Source organism: Callorhinchus milii, unplaced genomic scaffold, assembly GCF_018977255.1.
Source record: "Callorhinchus milii isolate IMCB2004 unplaced genomic scaffold, IMCB_Cmil_1.0 Scaffold6, whole genome shotgun sequence".
Lineage (NCBI taxonomy): Eukaryota > Metazoa > Chordata > Chondrichthyes > Chimaeriformes > Callorhinchidae > Callorhinchus > Callorhinchus milii.
Genome location: NW_024704747.1, coordinates 6,367,168 through 6,382,728, shown reverse-complemented (window position 1 = coordinate 6,382,728; position 15,561 = coordinate 6,367,168). Strand labels below are relative to the sequence as shown.

Here is a 15,561-nt window from a genome sequence, read left to right as displayed (position 1 = left end):
AATATGCAGGTACAGCAAGCAACTGGGAAGGCTAATGGCATGTTGGCATTCGTTGCAAAATGGTTAAAGAGTAGGGAAGTCTTACTGCAGTTGTATAAGGCCTTGAGGTACCTAGAAGACCATAGCATGATTAGAACATTGTGTGCAGTTTTGTCTCCTTATTTAAGAAAGGACATACTCGCCTTAGAGGGGGTGCAGCGTAGATTCACTAGTTTGGTTCTGGGATGAGGGGTGTTAACCTATGAGGGTAGGTTGAGTAAACTAGGCCTATATTCTCTAGAATATAGAAGAATTAGAGGTGTTATAGAAATCTGTAAAATTCTGAAGGGTCTTGGCAGGGTAGATGCTGTGAGACTGTTTCCCCTGGTTGGAGAATCTAGAACTAGGGGTCATAGTCTCAAGATTAAGGGTCAGCCTTTTTCGACCCGACTTGAGGAAAGACTTCTTCACTCAAAGGGTAGTGAATTTGTGGATTTCTCTACCCCAGAAGGCTGTGGTTGCTCAGTCCTTGAACATATTCAAGAATGAGGTTGATAGATTTCTAAAGGATAGAAGGATTAAGGGATATGGGGATAAGGCGGATAAATGGAATTAGATTAGAAGATCAGCCATGATCTTATTGAAGGGCGTGGCAGGCTTGAGGGGCCAAATGGCCTAATCCTGCTCCTAAATCTTAAGGTCTTAAGGTATTATCTTAACAGTGTTTGTCGATAGAACCATCAAGTGATGCTGAATGCCACTTGTTTTAATATTACTTCACCAGTTTCAGAGTTCAGTCAGAGCATTCGTGGAGTTCTGTAGCTCAGTGTTTAGAGCATTCACCTCACAAGCGAGAGGACCTGGGTTCGATTCCCAGCAGGGCGAAACGTTGGACCAGTTTCCTTACTCCACATACTCCTGTTCACCGAGCAGTAAATAGGAACCCGGTTGTTAGTTGATTGGCAGATAACTTTTCCGGGGTTAATAAAATATACAGTCATAAGAACATAAGAATTAGGAACATGAGTAGGCCATTTGGCCCCTCGAGCCTGCCCCGCCATTTGATAAGGTCATGGCTGATCTTCAGACCTAACTCAAATTACCTGCCCTATCCCCATATCCCCTAATCCCTCTATTTTTTAAAAATCTATCAGTCTCAGCCTTGAAGATGTTCAAGGACTGAGCATCTACAGCCTTCTGGGGTAGTGAATTCCATAAATTCACTACCCTTTGAGTGAAGAAATGTTTCCTCAACTCTGTTCTAAAAGGCTGACCCTTAATTTTAAGACTGTGACCCCTGGTTATAGATTCTCCTACCAGGGGAGACAGACCCTCAGTGTCTACTTTATCAGCCCTTTAAGAATCTTATATGTTTCAATAAGATCCCCCCTAATTCTTCTGTACTCTAGAGAATACAGCCCTAGTTTATTCAGCCTATCCTCATAGCTCAGTCCACTCATCCAAGGAACTAACCGAGTGAATCTACGCTGCACCCCCTCTAGGGCAAGTATGTCCTTTTTTAAATAAGGAGACCAAAACTGCAACAATACTCTCGGTGCGGTCTCACCAAGGCCCTATGCAATTGCAGCAAGACTTCCCTACTCTTGTACTCTAAATCTTTTGCAATGAACGCTAACATGCCGTTCGCCTTCTTAGTTGCTTACTGCACCTGCAAAAAACTTTTTGAGACTGGTGTACAAGGACACCCAAATCCCTCTGAACATTAACACTATCTAATCTCTCCCCATCTAGAAAATAATCTGTTTTTCTATTTTTTCTACCTAGGTGAATAACTTCACACTTCCCCACATTAAATTCAATCTGCCACCTACTTGCCCACTCCCCTAGCCTATCTATATCCTGTTGCAATCTTTTTGCATCATCCTCAGAGCTTACTCTCCCCCCAAGTTTAGTGTCATCCGCGAATTTAGATACGTTACATTCGATGTCCTGGTCTGGATCATTGATGTAAATTGTAAATAGCTGAGGCCCAAGCACTGATCCTTGTGGCACTCCACTAGTCACATCCTGCCAATTCGAGAATGACCCGTTTATCCCTACTCTCTGTTTTCTACCCGTTAGCCACTCTTCAATCCATGCTAATATGTTCCCATTAATCCCGTGGGCCTTATATTGTGCAATAGCCTTTTGTGTGACACTTTGTCAAATGCCTTTTTAAAATCTAAATATACTACATCTACTGGTTCCCCCTATCTAACCTGCTAGATACATCTTCAAAAAACTCTAAAAGATTAGTTAAGCATGACTTCCCTTTTGTAAAGCCATGTTGACTCTGCCTAATCTTGTTATGGTCTTCCAGGAATCCCATAACGACATCTTTAATTAAGGACTCAAGAATTTTCCCTACCACTGATGTCAGACTAACTGGTCTATAGTTCCCCATCTTTTCTCTCCCACCCTTCTTAAATAGTGGTGTCACGTTTGCAATCTTCCAATCAATTGGAACCGTTCCAGAATCCAGAGAATTTTGGAAGATCAAAGACAAGCCATCCACTATCTCAGTAGCCACTTCTTTTAAAACCCTAGGATGTAGGCCATTAGGTCCAGGAGATTTATCAGTTTTAATACCTGACAATTTACCTAAAACCATTTCTTTACTAATATTAATTCCCCCAAGTTGCTCGCTAACATTGTCTTCTTGGTTCCCCTCTATTCTTGGCAGGTTAACTCACTTTACAGTGTATTCTGTGAAGCGCTTTGAGACGTCTCCTGACCTGATGAGATGTTATATCAAATGCAAGGATTATTATTATTCATCTGTTTTCTGGGACGTCTTCTCTACATAAAAGGCGTTATACAAATGAAATTTTGTTGCTGTTGTTCTGCAAAGCTGCAGAAAGAGATACTTTTACTGCAAATGAGAGGCAAATTTTGAAGAATTAAACTGCAAATAAAGATGTGAAACATTAAACGTACTTTTAGGTGACTCTGAGGAAACTGCACAAATTGAATTTCATGCATTGGCCATGTTAATGCCCTTGGAACATTTTTGCTTAATTTTCCTCAGTGGAAGTTGCTGGCAGGTAATAGATAATGGTAATTTGCTCTGTTTTTAAATTATAATTAAGACAAATTACTTAAATTTAATAGATCAACAAAATACCTGTTGTAACAAAATCAAGGATTAGAATGCCTTTGCCTTAAGTAAGCACAGATTTTTTCACAATAATCACATGTGGCTGATTGCATACATAATGGAGTCTAATTCGCGATATTTCCTACACCAAATTCCTTATTCCAGGAGGAGCTCAAATTCATCTTTGCGAACAAATTGAATTAGATGACAATATTACAATGAATAAAACATCTATCATGTTGCAATACTTGAATTTTAATTATTTTAAAATAGATTGCAGCTTGTTTTTCATTATTACAAGGACAATACAAAATAAATTCGGAAAGATAAATGTTCTCAGGTATGCAATCATCAAAATACAATTTCATGATGATTTCCTCCCCAGTAGTTCTGAAAATTAACCTTTTAGAAAGTCAGCACATGTGGATGCCAGTCAGGAACAGAGTCACGTTCGGCTGTGATGCTCACCTTGGGTAAGCAGCCTGTGAAACTCATCGTGTACAGTACAATACTAACTTATATTTGTAGAGCACCTTTCATGTCCGGAGGACATCCCAAATATAAGTTAGTATTGGACAGTCAGGGATTTGACCCGAGCAGGGGATTTGGGATCAGGGTGGGCAGGAGGGTGGCCGAAAGTGCGGTCGAAGAGGAGGGTTTTGAGATGTGCCTTGAAGGGGGCAAGGGAGGAAGTGAGACGAAGGGAATGTAGGATGGAGTTCCAAAGAGTGGGGGCAGATACACTAAAGGCCCGACCGCCAATGGTGTGGCGGACCGGGCAGGGGACGTGGAGCAGATCATTGCCTGCTAAGCGGAGAGAGTGGACAGTTTGATATGAGATTAGCAGGTGACAGAGACTGGTTGCTACTTTTAAGGAATGATTTCAGAGTAAACACTGAATCGATTCACATCTACTGTGGATGTACTCCTGTGATGGGAATCAATATGATGCTAAACACCTTAAGGAAGACAAATTTGTTTATTCCCTCACATTTTATGATTGTTATGTACATGTGCACTGGAATAATACACTTACATTGACTGATTCATGATGGGAAAACAAGATTTTGACAACAACAACAAATTACATTTGCATAGCGTTGGGAGATGTCCCAGGGGCTGGACAGTCAGGGATTCAGACCCTCGCAGGGGGTTGGGATCAGGAGGGGTGTAGGGCAGGGAGGATAGGGGTAGGAGGGTGGCCGAAGGCTCGGTTGAAGAGGACGATTATACACCATTTCAGATTTCAAAAGAAGATGGACTTACAGCCTAAAGCTAGGTGGAGTTCCAGGGTTAACATGAGCTCAAATGCTTAGTTTAGGATAAAGTGCACAGATTTGCTGCTACCAAAATCCTATCTGTTTGCATCTGTTATATCGCCAATCAAATCTAAGAGTCTCGGGTACGGCTGATCTGAACTCACCAAAATAATCCTTCATTATGACAAGCGAAGTGAAGCAAACTGGGAATCTTTTTCTGAAGAAGGGAGCATGTCAAAATTGAATACAGCATACATTGAGGTTTCCACTTCATCTCTCTTCACCAGAGAACTGGTACATCTACAATACATATCTCTACGGCTCATTACAACAGGTAGAATTAAAGTTACAATTGAATTCCATAGACTGTAAGTCAGCCGTAACCTTGCTTGAAAGAGAAGTCTCAATGGGGTAACAGATTAATTTATATAGAACTTTTCACTAGGTATTGTGTATTCCAGGGCACTGGTGATGACAGCACAGCCAGCCTGGCTCATCGGCAGGACCTGGAAGGGCAAACCAGTCATTGGGGGCAGGGAATCATCCCACTCAGCTCCTGTTAACCCTGCAAGGCAAAGCATGGAAATCTCAGCTTGGTTTGGATACTCTTAAGCATGGTGACGCATTTCCACATGTGTCAGACACCCGGCTGACCAAAAACAAAAATATATATATTGAGTGCCTGCTACTCACCAAATCACTGAGGGGATTTAGCGTTTCTCCAGCTTGCTGTTGAAGATAAAATAAAATAAAATTTAATATTTGAGATATTTGAAATGTTCACATACCTCAGGGTATGTGGTTTGTCAACTTTAATGGAAAGAAAACATTACCTGGGATCCTTTCACCCATCTCTTTAAATTAGACCGTGTGGCTTTCGGTTATGCAATGATAGCTTTTAAACATTTTCATGCTACATTTGAAAATACCATATCTTGTGGGGTGTGTATAGTAGTATGCACAGCAAATTGCTCTGGAATGCAATATGTAAATACTACCCTTTACTACCCGAATACAAATTCTGCGAGTCTTTCTGTGCTGCTCCCAGTAATCAATATGCTCTAATGTATGAACCTCCAGCCTTGTACAATCGCCACTCACCAGTATATTGTTATACCACTTAACGTGCAAAAATTGTAATATTTAAATGCTTCCGCTCCCAAGCACATTTTTTTCCAATAAACGTAAGTAAGCGAGTTTTTTTTTCTAAAAGTACACATTGAAAAAAAATGTTCACTCGTGCGAATCAGACTTTTGATAATAATCAGTATTTAAATATTCATAATTTCACAGTTCACAGATTTCCATTAATAACTTCACCGTACATTTGACAGGTTTTGAAGTCTCTCAGCAACTGAAGACTTCCCGTTCTTGTCAGTTTTTCCTCAGTGGGGCTGATCTTCAAGCTGATCCTAGTTTCACTTGACTCTATTTTCACACTTCACTTGGTAAAGGTGGCGTTCTCTCTGCATTTAGTATTCTGATCACATAGAACTTTGCAGCATCTTTCAGAGATTCCTGTGTCTTTTAAATATTTCTGGTGACTGGGACACCTTCTTCAAGCTGTGTATCCAATGAAGATGTCGTTGATTTGATTCCTATCATTTGGTACAAAATTTATGTGAAATTCGTGCAACCCATCCATCATCAACTTTGCTACAGCAATTGCATATTAAATGGTGGGTCAAATGTATTTTGACTGCAATCTGAATATTGCATGGAAAGGCATTCACTTGCTCAGATAGTTGTCTTTGAAACGTTACCTGGTGATATATTGCCTTGAAGATGTGGTAAGACGCTGTATTAAACACAAGGATAATTCTTATGCTTATATAGAATCAATAGAGGTGAAAAAGAAGAAAATCCATGAATGTTGAAAATCTGAAGGAAAAACAGAAAGTGATAGAAATGCACAGCAGGACAATCAGCCTCTGAAAGAGAAAGATCTGTTAGCAATCTCTGCAAATGATTGTTCATTAGATCCAAAACAGATGGGTAAGAGGAACCCTTTAATGAGCATTCAGGTTGACAATTGGACCAGACCAACAAAACAGAGATTTATGAGGAAGAGCTTTTAAAGTATGGCAAGTGCTAACCGGTACAAGAAATTCAATTACTGTTTATCTAATGTTAATTTTTAATTAACATTGTTTTAATAATCTGCACCAGCGTGACATGTTAATGAGATCTGATTTGGAGTATTTCTTGTGAAGTGCTTTTGAGATGTCTCGATGACTTGATAAGTCGTTATATCAAATGCGAAGATCATTACTATTATTAGCAGGATTCCTTAATATACAACCAGGGACTGCTTCTGGTAACTAAATTGGGTCACGTTTCTGTTGTCTACTTCCAGAATAGGGTTCCTGCACGATTCCATAAATTCTAATGAGATTCCTTCTTAATGAGTTCCATTGAGAAATTCCGTCACGCAAACTCAAACTGAGATATCACATTGTTCCGTGTGAGAATATTTTAGTAGTAGATCAAAATGCAAATCAAAGTAACTTTATACAGAAGTGTATAGAATGTTGCAGCACAGAAATAGGCCATTTGGCCCAACCAGTCTGAGCCAATGTTTATACTCCACATGAGCCACCAACTCTTTCTAACTCCTCTCCCAAAAGCTTCCACCTCATGTATGTAAAATATGCTGCACCGCTCAGAAATTGAATCCAAGTCACAAGATTTGGAATCTTGCATGATTACACTAGTGACGCCTTGGTGAAATGTGTTTGCCAAGAAAGCTGAGATCTCTAAAATTAAGGCAGAGAAATTCCATCTGGATCTAGATTTATTCTAATTTCTTATCATTTCAGACTGTCTAGAATTTGGCAAATTCTTAAATACTGCCTCTTAAAATTGTTTCTCTGAAAATCTTCTTGATTTATTTCTTATTTTTATTGAAACAACTTCTCAAATAGATGGGTGTTCTTTTTGTACTGGCACAAGTAGGCATTGTTCTTGGATAAGTGTTGTCGGAGCAAAGGAAAAGAGCCTTGATTTATTGTATTAGCAATGGCTCAGAATAACTCACTGGATTAAGTTAAAATAAAGTGCAATTGAGGAATTGGAAGAGAGGGTATATACACATTGGAAGCCGCTTTAGTCGGATGTCGGTTAACACTGAACGCAGGGCAAATCAGACAAAATATCCAACCCCAATGTGTCCGCTTTAAGCGGTTTTCACTGTGTATATATAATAATAATCCTTGCATTTGATATAGCGCCTTATCACGTCTTCCAGACGTCTCAAAGCGCTTCACAGAATATACAGTAAAGTGAATTGACTGTATACTTTGTGGGTGAAACGCCCACAACAACATAGCACAAAGTCATTTTATTTTCGTTCCATTGCCGAGTTAATGGTTGAGTATTTTAATAGTCTTTCAAACAACCTCGCATTGACTTACTTTCAGATTGACTGGATGGTGGAGCCATAAAATGGAAACAAGGTTTTAGATGGACAATGGTAACCTGATACGGTTAGCCTGTAAAAATTCCAATACAATACTGTACCTAGTAAGAGACTAACATTTTAGAGTAACAACAGATACAAATCATATTTTGTTTAAAAAAATAACAGCTTGATGCTGCGATGGAATGAAGGTAGAGTGGGTATTCTGGAAGGATGAGGTCATCTGAGCCTTTCTTATGATCTTCTGACAATTGCACGGAGTGTGTTATTCATTTACTTCCTGGTGGCCTGCTCAAGCAGAACCTTCAAATACTTGGCTCCAGCATTATTGGTGTTACTGTGTAAGTTACAGAATAAATTAGTGCTTGATAACAGTCTTGTCAAGGCAGTATCCTTTCAGCTCTTGGGAGGTTTTTACTGCAATATGTATCTAGGTCACACATTTCACAAAGTAACTTTGCAGCAAATAAGATCAAAGTAAGACTGCAACATCCGTATTTATTAGTGGACACAATGAAGCTTTCCAAATGATCAGCAGGATAGTGTGAAAGTAAACTGTTACCTTTAGAAGAAATTAATATAGAATTAGGAAATCTGAACTGTAACAAGAGGATCATAAGAATTTTATGAGAAATGTGGAATAGACTCTTGGAGTCAGCAGGTGGTGTTCTGTTAATTACTTTCTTCAGAAAAGAATTGAATCATCTATTTAAGAACAAGAATAAAGAATGAAGGTTATAAGAATGACCGATTCAGTTGATCAAATCATTATGGAACATGCCGATGAATAGCTTGTATTGGGGCTATTTGGATCATCTGCGGAATGCAATTAGTCCATGCTGTGTGTTTCGCTTGTAAAACAGATGATCTATAAAATTAGAATAACATTCTGGAGTTTCACTTCACAATAAGGAGAAACTTTGGGCTGGGGAGAGATTGCACACTAATATCCTCTTGGAGGATTACTGTGCATTGAGTGCATTGGCAGAATGTATGGTGGTGGAATCTGTGCATAGTCTCTGAAGGGAATCAACTTAATGGTCCCATTCTTATTCTTTACTTCATTCTGAGGGTGAGCATTCATCCACTGTGCCCCTGCCCCTGTCTCTTTAGCCCAGCTCCCCTCCAAAAGTCCTGTAGCGTAGCGGAGTCTTGCAGCGTGGTGGTTAGAGCACTCGCCTCGCAAGCGAGAGGTTCTGGGTTCGATACCCGGGCGGTGTGAAACCTTAGGCAAGTTTCCTTACTCCACGCGCCTCTGTTTACCTTGCAATAAGTAGGAACCCATTTGTTAGTCAATTGGTTGATTGGTTTTTAGGGGTTATAATCCCTTCAAAATAAATAAATAAATAAAAAGAATAATAATTTAGTCACTCCATCTATGACTGTTTGTGGGACACTGCTGTGCGCAATTGGCTGCTGCATTTCGGCCACAAAATACACAGTCAATTCACTTTACAGTATATTCAGGCGCTGTATCAAATGCAAGGATTACAAGATTATTATTAAAATCAGTTTGCTTTCTCATCCTCTGCTGGGAAAGCTTTCCCTACAGAAATCAGATGGTGATTTAAAATAATCCTCTCTGGTGAGCACTTCTTGAAAATATCAAATTTTTCAGCCAATTCCCTTTTTTCCTTAAACTTCATTGTTACTTTAATTGTTTTCAACTTTATACCAGAGAAACAAATTTCAAAATACAGTGCACTCCTAATAACTGGACTCTGGTTTGACTTGTCACTACCACTATCACTATCATAATGTTGTCAGTATCCCGGTCGTGGTTACAGTACAGTTACTCCTGATAACTCAACAGTTCAAGAGAAAAGGGATCAGTGATGAGTTATCTGGAGAGTCGAGCTAGGCATACAAATAAATGGATAAATAAATGTTTTAAAAAACTTTTAAAAGTTGTTAGAGACAAAGGAAACACTTAACAAACGTTTCTTTTGGTTACATTTTTAGACTATAAACAGCAATGTTATGTTCGTGTGAAGGGCAATATACAAATGCAAGTTGTTGTATATAGCAGCAATATAATACTATTGTTTATTTATTAACATAATAATAATCCTTGCATTTGGCACAGCACCTTCATGTCGGGGGACATCTCAAAGCACTTCACGCAATTTACTGTACAGTGCAGTGATGGTGCATTTTGTAGGACAATTTAATTGCTATTTTATAGTAATTTGGGATGTATTAGAAATAGTCAACATTGTTTTCTGCTATTTCTTTGTTGCATTTCAAATAACACACACCAACACTTACTTTAAACAATGCCAGAAAGTTTTCTAATCTGGTGAATTTAAATCAATTCCTTTGACTCGGCTATAGAATTCACTTAAAATGATTTTATAATTTGAAAATATTATCCAGATGTATTTCAGCTCATTTTCCAAAACATGAAGTTCAGCTTTTTAAAATCATTCCCAAGCCTTTCTTATAGAATTTTTAGTAAGTTTAAAGTGTGTCTGATGCTGTGTTCAGTGCTAAATTCAGCAAATCAGTGGGTCAGAAACCCACTTTGAAGATGTGGTTCCCCAGGAAAGCAATGTACAATGCTGCACTACAAAAGTAGACAGTAAAATGTTCCTCCGATAAAGTAATGGCTACATAAACCCTTAGTCCCCAGTCCTTTTTAAAAAGATGGGCTTTTGTCCTTGAAACAATTTTTTTTCCATGTGAAAGGATATTAGTGGAACACAGTTTATTTATTGACGTCTTTGATTTAATGCTATATCAATGCTCAGTTCAAAAAACACCTTTGAATGGAACGCCTTTTAATGACTTACGAATGTTTAATAGCCAGGAATTGACTGTAATTTGGTGCCTAGTAGCAGAACTGTGTGTGTAATCTATGACTATGCACAAAAGCACAACTCCAGCCCTGGTGAATGAAATTTTGGATTCCTAAGTAAAAATGCTTATATCATTTCCTAATTATTTTATACCGCTGGAAGCAATTTGGAATAGCTTCTCATAGCAAACGTAGAACACAAGGTTGATTTGAATAATATTAATAGGTGGTTTCCTTTTTATAATGTTATTGGGATAAGTAGATGGGACTGATTTTTGTTTAGGTGACTTAGCATAGTCACCTCCAGGTTGAACCAGTTTTAAAGCAAAATTTTGCAAAGCCTTATTAATTAGATCCTGGTGCTACTTGAACCACCATTGCAGAGCCATTGACCTGAAGTGAAAACCAGTTAATTAAATTCTTTCAATGATAATAATGATAATTCTTGCAGTTGATATAGCGCCTTATCACGTCTTCGAGACATCTCCTATATTGTGGGCGAAACACGGCAGCCAATTGCGCACAGCAGTGTCCCACAAACAGCCATGAATTGAGTGACCAATTTTTTTTTAAGGAATTATTACCCCCGGAAAAGCGATCTGCCAATTGACTAAACCCGGGTTCCTGCTTGGTAAACAGAGGTGTGTGGAGTAAGGAAACTTGCCCAACATTTTGCCCTGCCAAGGATCAAAATCCAGGTCTTTCGCTTTCGAGACAAGTGCTCTAACCACTGAGCTACAAGCTCCACATATAATTATTATGTAATAATAAACCTTGCATTTGATATAGCACTTTATTACGTCATCAAGACTGCTCAAAGCGCTTCACAAAATATTCTGTAAAGTGAATGAACTATATTTTGTGGGTGAAACACGGCAGCCAATTGTGCACAGCAGTGTCACACAAACAGATGTGATTGATGACCAAATTATAATTTTTTTTAAGTGATTATTACCTCTGGAGAGTGATCCACTAATCGAATAACAATTGGGTTCCTACTTATTGCAAGGTAAACAGAGGTGTGTGAAGTAAGGAAGATTGTCTAAAGTTTCACCCTGACCCAGGAATTGAACCCGAGTCCTCTTGCTTGCGAGGCAAGTGCTCTAACCAATATGCTACCTGACTGAAGAATTCAAGGTGAAAGTACTCTAGGAATATCACACAAAAAATAATGTAAAGCTGTTATAACAGGTTCTCCCACTATCTGTGGAGGTTGCTGCACATATTCCCTGTTGAATACGTCTGAGAATGCACTCTGCTTCCTAATTTATTATAACTGTTGAAAGCTAAGCACGGTGGTTTGATAAATTTGTGGAGTCCTGTGGCTCAGTGGTTAGAGCACTCGCTTTGCAAGTGAGAGACCTGAGTTCAATTCCAGGCAGGGCGAAACCTTGGGCAAGTTTCCTTACTCCACACGCCTAATAATAATCCTCCAAAACTAAAAACAATAATAAATTGGTCATTTTCAATCTACGACTGTTTGTGGGACATTACTGTGCGCAATTGGCTGCCGCGTTTGCCCACAAATATAGTCAATTCACTTTACAGTGTACTCTGTGAAGCGCTTAGGGACGTCCTCCCGACGAAGAAAAGCGCTATATCAAATGCAAGGATTATTATTATTATTATTACGTACAGAGTAAAACACACAATGAGTTGAAAAATGTGGTGTGATAAAAATATCACCAGCAAATTTGGCCCAAAGTCTCAGTCAATGTTTATAATAACAATAATCCTTACATTCGATATAGTGTTCTCACATTGTCAAAACGTCTCATAGGACTTTGCATTACATCCTGTAGAGTTCAACGACTATGTATTTGTAGGCAAACCCACAATCAATTTGCACACAACAATGGTCCACAAACAGCCATGACCTGGGGGCTGAAAACAAGGTTTCATTCTTCAAGAAAAAGAGAACCATGGACTCCCAGAATAAATGTCATGGAATTTATCTCTATAATAATAATCCTTGTATTTAATATAGTACCTTGTCACGTCTTTGAGATGTCTCTAAGCGCTTCACAGAATATATTGTAAAGTTAATTGACTGTAAATTTTGTGGGCGAAACATGGCAGCCAATTGCACACTGACCCACAAACAGTCATGGATTGAGCTACCAATCTATTATTATTTTTTTTGAGGGAACTATTACCCCCAGAAAAGCGATCAGCCAATCAATTAACAAACATGTTCCTACTTAGTCCGAGGTAAACAGAAGCGTGTGGAGTAAGGAAACTTTCCCAACGTTTCGCCATACTGGGAATCAAACCCAGGTCTCTCACTTGCGATGCGTGTGCTATAACAACTAAATTACAGGACTCCACAAGTATCTAATACTCTAATACCGGACCTTCCAGTATCTAATACTCTGATACTGGAACTTGGCAGAGGATATCAGACTGAAACATTGCCTTTGGCCTGGGGCATCCCTGTACGTTCAGTCAATAGACATTATTAGTGGATCTCTAAAGAGATTCATAAATATATCACCGGCTGAGTAGTGAAAAGTCAAACTTTAAAACTACTTCCCAAACAGCCTTAGGACTAAGCATTGTAACACATGATAATAAATCTGCAAGCAAATGCATTGGAACTCGATCGAAACAGACACCAGGAGTTTTTTCGTTTTGACCCCAAGCTTCGAACTCTAAATTGATTAACTGTAAGAATTGATTTGAATCAAGTTGAACCAGTTTTATCACACTCAAAAAGTTATATTTCATTCCCATTATACAATATATTCCTATAGCTTGGTGATTTCAGCTTCCAACCACCTTTTCCTCCAAATGTCACACAGAGGCCTGCAGGACCCTACACTCAGTAGGAAGTAAAAGTGAAGATAAGTTCAGAGTAACACTGCAAGTGTTTGAGTTGGTGTGGATTTACTTACTGCATACTATGATGATGCTTTCCTTTTAATCTCTTTTATTATTTTTGTTCCTCCCAGCTGCACATCTTACATAGAGTTACATTGATTATTACTTGTAAGTGTTAATTGTATTGCATTATGTAGAGTTTATATGGCACTGAAATGGGCCATTTGACCTGTCTGGTTAGTACCAGTATTTAGACTCCACAGAAGCCCCTAATCCTCCTATTCATCTCATATTTACCTTTCTATTCTATATAGTTTTTTTTCTGACACATTTACAGGAGTAATCTGAGATGACTGGCATTCCAGATTTCTGAAACTTGTGTTTGCTCAGAAATCGCTTCCCCTCCTTGCAATAAACCAGAGAAGAATATGTATCTGTGTTAAGCATCACATCTTAACACTTTGTGATGTACTGTGTTGATTATTGCAGCAACTGATTGAGATAGCCCTGGGGAAGAGCCACAATATGATTGGTTTCAACTGAAATGCACATCCCATAGCATTTTATTGCTTGAAGCAAAGTCACTTTGCCTCCAGCAGTGTAAACATAATAAGGGAATATCTGCCTGGTATTATAATTTTTTAAGACACCTGTCTCCACGGATATAATGCTATGATTATTTGTTGACAAAAGGTTTTGTGCCATGTTTTCTTTTGATCCTAGGTGGAGCTAAAAATTTGTTTTGCTATATACTTTATTTTGCTTGTGTCAAGCTAGGGTCCCTCTCAAGAACTGATTGTTTTGTCCCAGTGATTCCTGAGAGGCTGGACCTCTGGGCCTTGTGCACTGAAGTTCAGATGCAGAGTGAATAATTGATTATTGAAGCAGGGTTTCATGTTTGAGCGCAGGTTCAGCTCACAGAAATTTCAGACTTTTCTCTTGGGAGCTTGGTGCAACTTTTCAAAATCTTTCTCTGCCTCCACCCCCCCATTCACTAAATTCTGCGGTCACTAAATTCATGAGATATCTGTCTTCATTTCAGTTGCAACCACCTACATTTTTCTTTATATAACACAAAATATGAATACATATAAGAACTTACATCTTAATAGCATCTTATTACTTCAAAAGGTCTCAATTCACAAGAAGTTATTGTCAAGTGTAGTGACTATTTATGAAGATACATGGAGCAACCAAGTATTCTTTGTGGCCAGCATGTTCCCACAAACAGTCACGGGATTAAAATGGCCAATTTATTTGGAGTATTGCTATCTAGGTTTGCTGGGAGCAATTCCCTTCTCTTTTTGAGTCATGTCACAGGATCTTTTTCTAGCCAGCTGAACAGACAGGTTGGACCTTGGTTGGACCGAGGTTGGACATCACCCACAAATATACAGTCAATTCACTTTACAGCATATTCTGTGAAGCGCTTTGAGATGTCTAGAAGACATGAAAGCGCTATATCAAATGCAAGGATTATTATTATTATTATTATTATTAATGTCTCATCCAAAAGACAGTACTTTAACAAAGCAGTATTCCCCCATTCCAGGAGTAAGTGTGTTAGTCACCATGAGATGAAGCCTCAACATATGGGTTCAACCCACAATCCTCTGATCCAGAGTTGAAAGTGCCATCGGTGGCTGGGTTTTCAGCCTCTCTGCCCCCACAATCTGGAACTCCATCCCACGGTCCCTTCGCCTCGCTTCCTCCCTTGCTTCCTTCAAGGCCGGTCTCAAGACCCTTCTCTTCGACCGTGCCTTTGGTCTCCCTCCCACCTCTCTGCCTTCCCTCACCTCTACACCACCCCTCCCCCATGCTCGGGCCACGACACCTGACTGTTCAGCGCTTTAGGATGTCCTCCTGGCGTGAAAGGCGCTCTATAAATGTAATTTGTTGTTGTTGTTGCCACCAATTGAGCCAAGTTGACATCACGGAGGGTAATCAACAGCTAGAAAATGTTTTAGGGCAGGGCTCTATTCAAGCAATTGATTTCCAACGCCTTGAGATGTCCTCCCGACGTGAAAAGCGCTACATAAATACAATTTGTTGTTGTTGTTGGATGGTTGAGATCAAACAAGACCAGAAAGGTATTTTCCTTCCAAACCTCTCGTGATCTTGTGACATGTGATATTGATTGAGAAGGAAGGTAACTGAATAGAGTTACTGGGTCAAATGTAATTACAGATAT

At 39.1% G+C, this 15,561-nt stretch overlaps 1 protein-coding gene across 2 annotated transcripts in view; it reads left to right on the top strand.

Annotated features, from left to right (window-relative positions):
• The window catches only part of kynu (kynureninase), a 96,277-nt gene that overhangs the window by 71,169 nt on the left and 9,547 nt on the right, over window positions 1-15,561 (top strand). The window lies entirely within an intron of this gene.